Raw genomic sequence first — 7,077 nt, forward strand, 5'->3', positions numbered from 1 at the left:
AGGATTTATCAGGTTTTTACTACATATGAACACTTTTCACATACTCCCGTGCAACGCGGCTGCTAGTCCTCCTTTCATGCAGAATCTTAAGGTCCCAGCTCATGTCCAAGGCACCTAAGCCAGCTAAAAAGTCAATAATCGATACCTAAAACTTGAATTGTAGTATTTCTCACTGGCTATCACATCAACTTAGAACCTTCATCTGTGTTCTACTACGGTGCTTTTAGTGTCTCCGCATACCGCAGCACGCGACATAGCTTTGCAGACGATAAGTACAACCGTTTCAGAGAGAAGAGGGGCCAATGTGACGATCTGGCTTTAAGTCGATTAGATAACAAGTGACGAAAACGGACGGATTTCTCAAGTTTATGCTACATATGAACACTTTTTACATTCTCCCGTGCAACTCGGCTGCTAGTCCTCCTTTCATGCAGAATCGTAAGGTCCTAGCTCATGTCCAAGGCACCAAAGCCAGCAAAAAAGTCAATAATCGATACCTAAATCTTGAATTGTACTACTTCTTACTGGCTATTACATCAACTTTGAAGCTTCATCTGTATTCTACTATGGTGCTTTTAGTGTCTCCGCATACCGCAGCACGCGACATAGCTTTGCAGACGATAAGTACAACCGTTTCAGAGAGAAGAGCGGCCAATGTGACAATCTGGCTTTAAGTCGATTCGAAAACAAATGAAGAAAACGGACGCATTTTTCAGGTTTTTACTACATATGAACACTTTTCACATTCTCCCAAGCAACTCGGCTGCTAGTCCTCCTTCCGTGCGGAATCATAAGGTCCTAGCTGATGTCCAAGGCACAAAAGCCAGCTAAAAGGTCAATAATCGATACCTAAAAGTTGAATTGTACTACTTCTTACTGGCTATTACATCAACTTAGAAGCTTAATCTGTGTTCTACTATGGTGCTTTTAGTGTCTCCGCATACCGCAGCACGCGACATAGCTTTGCAGACGATAAGTACAACCGTTTCAGAGAGAAGAGGGGCCCATGTGACGATCTGGCTTTAAGTCGATTCGATAACAAATGACGAAAACGGACGGATTTCTCAGGTTTTTACTACATATGAACACTTTTTACATCCTCCCGTGCAACGCGGCTGCTAGTCCTCCTTTCATGCAGAATCTTTAGGTCCTAGCTCATGTCCAAGGCACCAAAGCCAGCTAAAAAGTCAATAATCGATACCTAAAACTTGAATTGTACTACTTCTCACTGGCTATCACATCAACTTAGAAGCTTCATCTGTGTTCTACTATGGTGCTTTTAGTGTCTCCGCATACTGCACCACGCGACATAGCTCTGCAGACGATAAGTACAACCGTTTCAGAGAGAAGAGGGGCCCATGTGACGATCTGGCTTTAAGTCGATTCGATAACAAATGTCGAATACGGACGGATTTCTCAGGTTTTTACTACATATGAACTCTTTTTACATTCTCCCGTGCAACTCGGCTGCTAGTCCTCCTTTCATGCAGAATCTTAAGGTCCTAGCTCATGTCCAAGGCACCAAAGCCAGCAAAAAAGTCAATAATCGATACCTAAATCTTGTATTGTACTAATTCTTACTGGCTATTACATCAACTTTGAAGCTTCATCTGTGTTCTACTATGGTGCTTTTAGTGTCTCCGCATACGGCAGCACGCGACATAGCTTTGCAGACGATACGTACAACCGTTTCAGAGAGAAGAGCGGCCAATGTAACGATCTGGCTTTAAGTCGATTCGATAACAAATGACGAAAACGGACGGGTTTCTCATTTTTTCTCTACATATGAACACTATTCACATTCTCCCATGCATCTCGGCTGCTAGTCCTCCTTTCATGCAGAGTCATAAGGTCCTAGCTCATGTCCAAGGCACAAAAGCCAGCTAAAAAGTCAATAATCGATACCTAAAACTCCAATTGTACTACTTCTTACTGGCTATTACATCACCCTAGAAGCTTAATCTGTGTTCCACTATGGTGCTTTTAGTGTCTCCGCATACCGCAGCACGCGACATAGACTTGCAGACGATAAGTACAACCGTTTCAGAGAGAAGAGCGGCCAATGTGACGCACTGCTTTAAGTCAATTCGATAATAAATTACGAAAACGGACGGATTTCTCAGGTTTCTACTACATATGAACACTTTTCGCTTCCTCCGTGCAACTCGGCTGCTAGTCCTCCTTTCATGCAGAATCTTAAGGTCCTAGCTCATGTCCAAGGCACCCAAGCCAGCTAAAAAGTCAATATTCGATACCTAAAACTTGAATTGTACTACTCCTTACTGGCTATTACATCAACTTAGAAGCTTCATCTGTGTTCTACAATTGTGCTTTTAGTGTCTCCGCATACCGCAGCACGCGACATAGCTTTTCAGACGATAAGTACAACCGTTTCAGAGAGAAGAGGGGCTAATGTGCCGATCTGGCTATAAGCCGATTGGATAACAAATTACGAAAATGGACGGATTTCTCAGGTTTTTACTACATATGAACACTTTTCACATACTCCCGTGCAACGCGGCTGCTAGTCCTCCTTTCATGCTGAATGTTGAGCTCCTAACTCATGTCCAAGGCACAAAAGCCTGATAAAAAGTCAATAATCGATACCTAAAACTTGAATTGTACTACTTCTTACTGGCTATTACATCAACTTAGAAACTTCATCTGTGTTCTACTATGGTGCTTTTAGTGTCTCCGCATACCGCAGCACGCGACATAGCTTTGCAGACGATAAGTACAACCGTTTCAGAGAGAAGAGGGGCCAATGTGACGATCTGGCTTTAAGTCGATTCGATAACAAGTGACGAAAACGGATGGATTTCTCAGGTTTTTACTACATATGAACACTTTTCACATTCTTCCATGCAACTCGGCTGCTAGTCCTCCTTTCATGCAGAATCATAAGGACCTTGCTCACGTTAAAGGCACCAAAGCCATCAAAAAAAGTCAATAATCGATAACTAAAACTTGAATTTTACTACTTCTTACTGGCTATTACATCAACTTAGAAGCATCATCTGTGTTCCACTATGGTGATTTTAGTGTCACCGCATACCGCTGTACGCGACATAGCTTTGCAGACGATAAGTACAACCGTTTCAGAGAGAAGAGGGGCCAATGTGACGAACTGGCTTTAAGTCGATTCGATAACAAATGACGAAAATGGAAGGATTTCTCAGGTTTTTACTACATAAGAACACTTTTCACATACTCCCGTGCAACGCGGCTGCTAGTCCTCCTTTCATGCAGAATCTTAAGGTCCCAGCTCATGTCCAAGTCACCTAAGCCAGCTAAAAAGTCAATAATCGATACCTAAAACTTGAATTGTACTACTTCTTACTGGCTACTACATCAACTTAGAAGCTTAATCTGTGTTCTACTATGGTGCTTTTAGTGTCTCCGCATACCGCAGCACGCGACATAGCTTTGCAGACGATAAGTACAACCGTTTCAGAGAGAAGAGCGACCAATGTGACGATCTGCCTTTAAGTCGATAATAAATTACGAAAACGGACGGATTTCTCAGTTTTTTACTACATATGAACACTTTTCACATTCTCCGTGCAACGCGGCTGCTAGTCCTCCTTTCATGCACAATCGTAAGGTCCTACCTCATGTCCAAGGCACCAAAGCCAGCTAAAACGTCAATTATCGATACCTAAAACTTGAATTGTACTACTTCTTACTGGCTATTACATCAACTTAGACGCTTCATCTGTACTCTACTATGGTGCTTTTAGTGTCTCCGCATACCGCAGCACGCGACATAGCTTTGCAGACGATAAGTACAACCGTTTCAGGGAGAAGAGGGGCCAATGTGACGATCTGGCTTTAAGTCGATTCGATAACAAGTGACGAAAACGGATGGATTTCTCAGGTTTTTACTACATATGAACACTTTTCACATTCTTCCATGCAACTCGGCTGCTAGTCCTCCTTTCATGCAGAATCATAAGGACCTAGCTCATGTTAAAGGCACCAAAGCCATCAAAAAAGTCAATAATCGATAACTAAAACTTGAATTTTACTACTTCTTACTGGCTATTACATCAACTTAGAAGCTTCATCTGTATTCTACTATGGTGCTTTTAGTGTCTCCGCATACTGCAGCACGCGACATAGCTTTGCAGACGATAAGTACAACCGTTTCAGAGAGAAGAGGGGCCAATGTGACGATCTGGCTTTAAGTCGATTCGATAACAAATGACGAAAACGGACGGATTTCTCAGGTTTTTACTGCATATGTACACTTTTTACATTCCCCCGTGCAACTCGGCTGCTAGTCCTCCTTTCATGTAGAATCGTAGGGTCCTAGCTCATGTTCAAGGCACCAAAGCCAGCAAAAAAGTCAATAATCGATACCTAAATCTTGAATTGTACTACTTCTTACTGGCTATTACATCAACTTTGAAGCTTCATCTATGTTCTACTATGGTGCTTTTAGTGTCTCCGCATACCGCAGCACGCGACATAGCTTTGCAGACGATAAGTACAACCGTTTCAGATATAAGAGCGGCCAATGTGACGATCTGACTTTAAGTCGATTTGATAACAAATGACGAAAACGGACGGATTTCTCAGTTTTTTACTACATATGAACACTTTTCACATTCTCCCTCGCAACTCGGCTGCTAGTCTTCCTTTCATGAAGAATGTTAAGGTCCTAGCTCATGTCCAAGGCACAAAAGCCAGATAAAAAGTCAATAATCGATAAATAAAACTTGAATTGTACTACTTCTTACTGGCTATTACATCAACTTAGAAACTTGATCTGTGTTCTACTATGGTGCTTTTAGTGTCTCCGCATACCGCAGCACGCGACATAGCTTTGCAGACGATAAGTACAACCGTTTAAGAGAGAAGAGGGGCCAATGTGACGAACTGGCTTTAAGTCGATTCGATAACAAATGACGAAAATGGACGGATTTCTCAGGTTTTTACTACATATGAACACTTTTCACATACTCTCGTGCAACGCGGCTGCTAGTCCTCAATTCATGCAGAATCGTAAGGTCCTAGCTCATGTCCAAGGCACCAAAGCCAGCTAAAAAGTCAAAAATCGATACCTAAAACTTGAATTGTACTACTTCTCACTGGCTATCACATCAACTTAGAAGCTTCATCTATGTTCTACTATGGTGCTTTTAGTGTCTCCGCATACCGCAGCACGCGACATAGCTTTGCAGACGATAAGTACAACCGTTTCAGATATAAGAGCGGCCAATGTGACGATCTGGCTTTAAGTCGATTTGATAACAAATCACGAAAACGGACGGATTTCTGTTTTTTACTACATATGAACACTTTTCACATTCTCCCACGCAACTCGGCTGCTAGTCCTCCTTTCATGAAGAATGTTAAGGTCCTAGCTCATGTCCAAGGCACAAAAGCCAGATAAAAAGTCAATAATCGATAAATAAAACTTGAATTGTACTACTTCTTACTGGCTATTACATCAACTTAGAAACTTTATCTGTGTTCTACTATGGTGCTTTTAGTGTCTCCGCATACCGCAGCACGCGACATAGCTTTGCAGACGATAAGTACAACCGTTTAAGAGAGAAGAGGGGCCAATGTGACGAACTGGCTTTAAGTCGATTCGATAACAAATGACGAAAATGGACGGATTTCTCAGGTTTTTACTACATATGAACACTTTTCACATACTCCCGTGGAACGCGGCTGCTAGTCCTCAATTCATGCAGAATCGTAAGGTCCTAGCTCATGTCCAAGGCACCAAAGCCAGCTAAAAAGTCAATAATCGATACCTAAAACTAGAATTGTACTACTTCTCACTGGCTATCACATCAACTTAGAAGCTTCATCTCTGTTCTACTATGGTGCTTTTAGTGTCTTCGCATACTGCAGCACGCGACATAGCCTTGCAGACGATAAGTACAACCGTTTCAGAGAGAAGAGCGGCCAATGTGACGATCTGGCTTTAAGTCGATTCGATAACAAATGACGAAAACGGACGGATTTCTCATTTTCTTACTGCATATGAACACTATTCACATTCTCCCATGCATCTCGGCTGCTAGTCCTCCTTTCATGCAGAATCATAAGGTCCTAGCTCATGTCCAAGGCACAAAAGCCAGCTAAAAAGTCAATAATCGATACCTAAAACTTGAATTGTACTACTTCTTACTGGCTATTACATCAACATAGAAGCTTAATCTGTGTTCTACTATGGTGCTTTTAGTGTCTCCGCATAACGCAGCACGCGACATAGTTTTGCAGACGATAAGTACAACCGTTTCAGAGAGAAGAGCGGCCAATGTGACGATCTGGCTTTAAGTCGATTCGATAACAAATGAAGAAAACGGACGGATTTCTCAGGTTTTTACTACATATGAACACTTTTCACATACTCCCATGCAACGCGGCTGCTAGTCTTCCTTTCATGCAGAATCTTAAGGTCCTAGCTCATGTCCAAGGCACCAAAGCCAGCTAAAAAGTCAATAATCGATACCTAAAACTTGAATTGTACTACTTCTTACTGGCTATTACATCAACTTTGAAGTTTCATCTGTGTTCTACTATGGTGCTTTTAGTGTCTCCGCATACCGCAACACGCGACATAGCTTTGCAGACAATAAGTACAACCGTTTCAGAGAGAAGAGCGGCCAATGTGACGATCTGGCTTTAAGTCAATTCGATAACAAATGACGAAAACGGATGGATTTCTCGGGTTTTTACTACATATGAACACTTTTCACATTCTCCCATGCAACTCGGCTGCTAGTCCTCCTTTCATGCAGAATCATAAGGACCTAGCTAATGCCAAAGGCACCAAAGCCAGCTAAAAAGTCAATAATCGATTCCTAAATCTTGAATTGTACTACTTCTTACTGGCTATTACATCAACTTTGAAGTTTCATCTGTGTTCTACTATGGTGCTTTTAGTGTCTCCGCATACCGCAACACGCGACATAGCTTTGCAGACAATAAGTACAACCGTTTCAGAGAGAAGAGCGGCCAATGTGACGATCTGGCTTTAAGTCAATTCGATAACAAATGACGAAAACGGATGGATTTCTCAGGTTTTTACTACATATGAACACTTTCCACACTCTC

Source organism: Schistocerca gregaria, unplaced genomic scaffold (genome assembly GCF_023897955.1).
Source record: "Schistocerca gregaria isolate iqSchGreg1 unplaced genomic scaffold, iqSchGreg1.2 ptg000327l, whole genome shotgun sequence".
Lineage (NCBI taxonomy): Eukaryota > Metazoa > Arthropoda > Insecta > Orthoptera > Acrididae > Schistocerca > Schistocerca gregaria.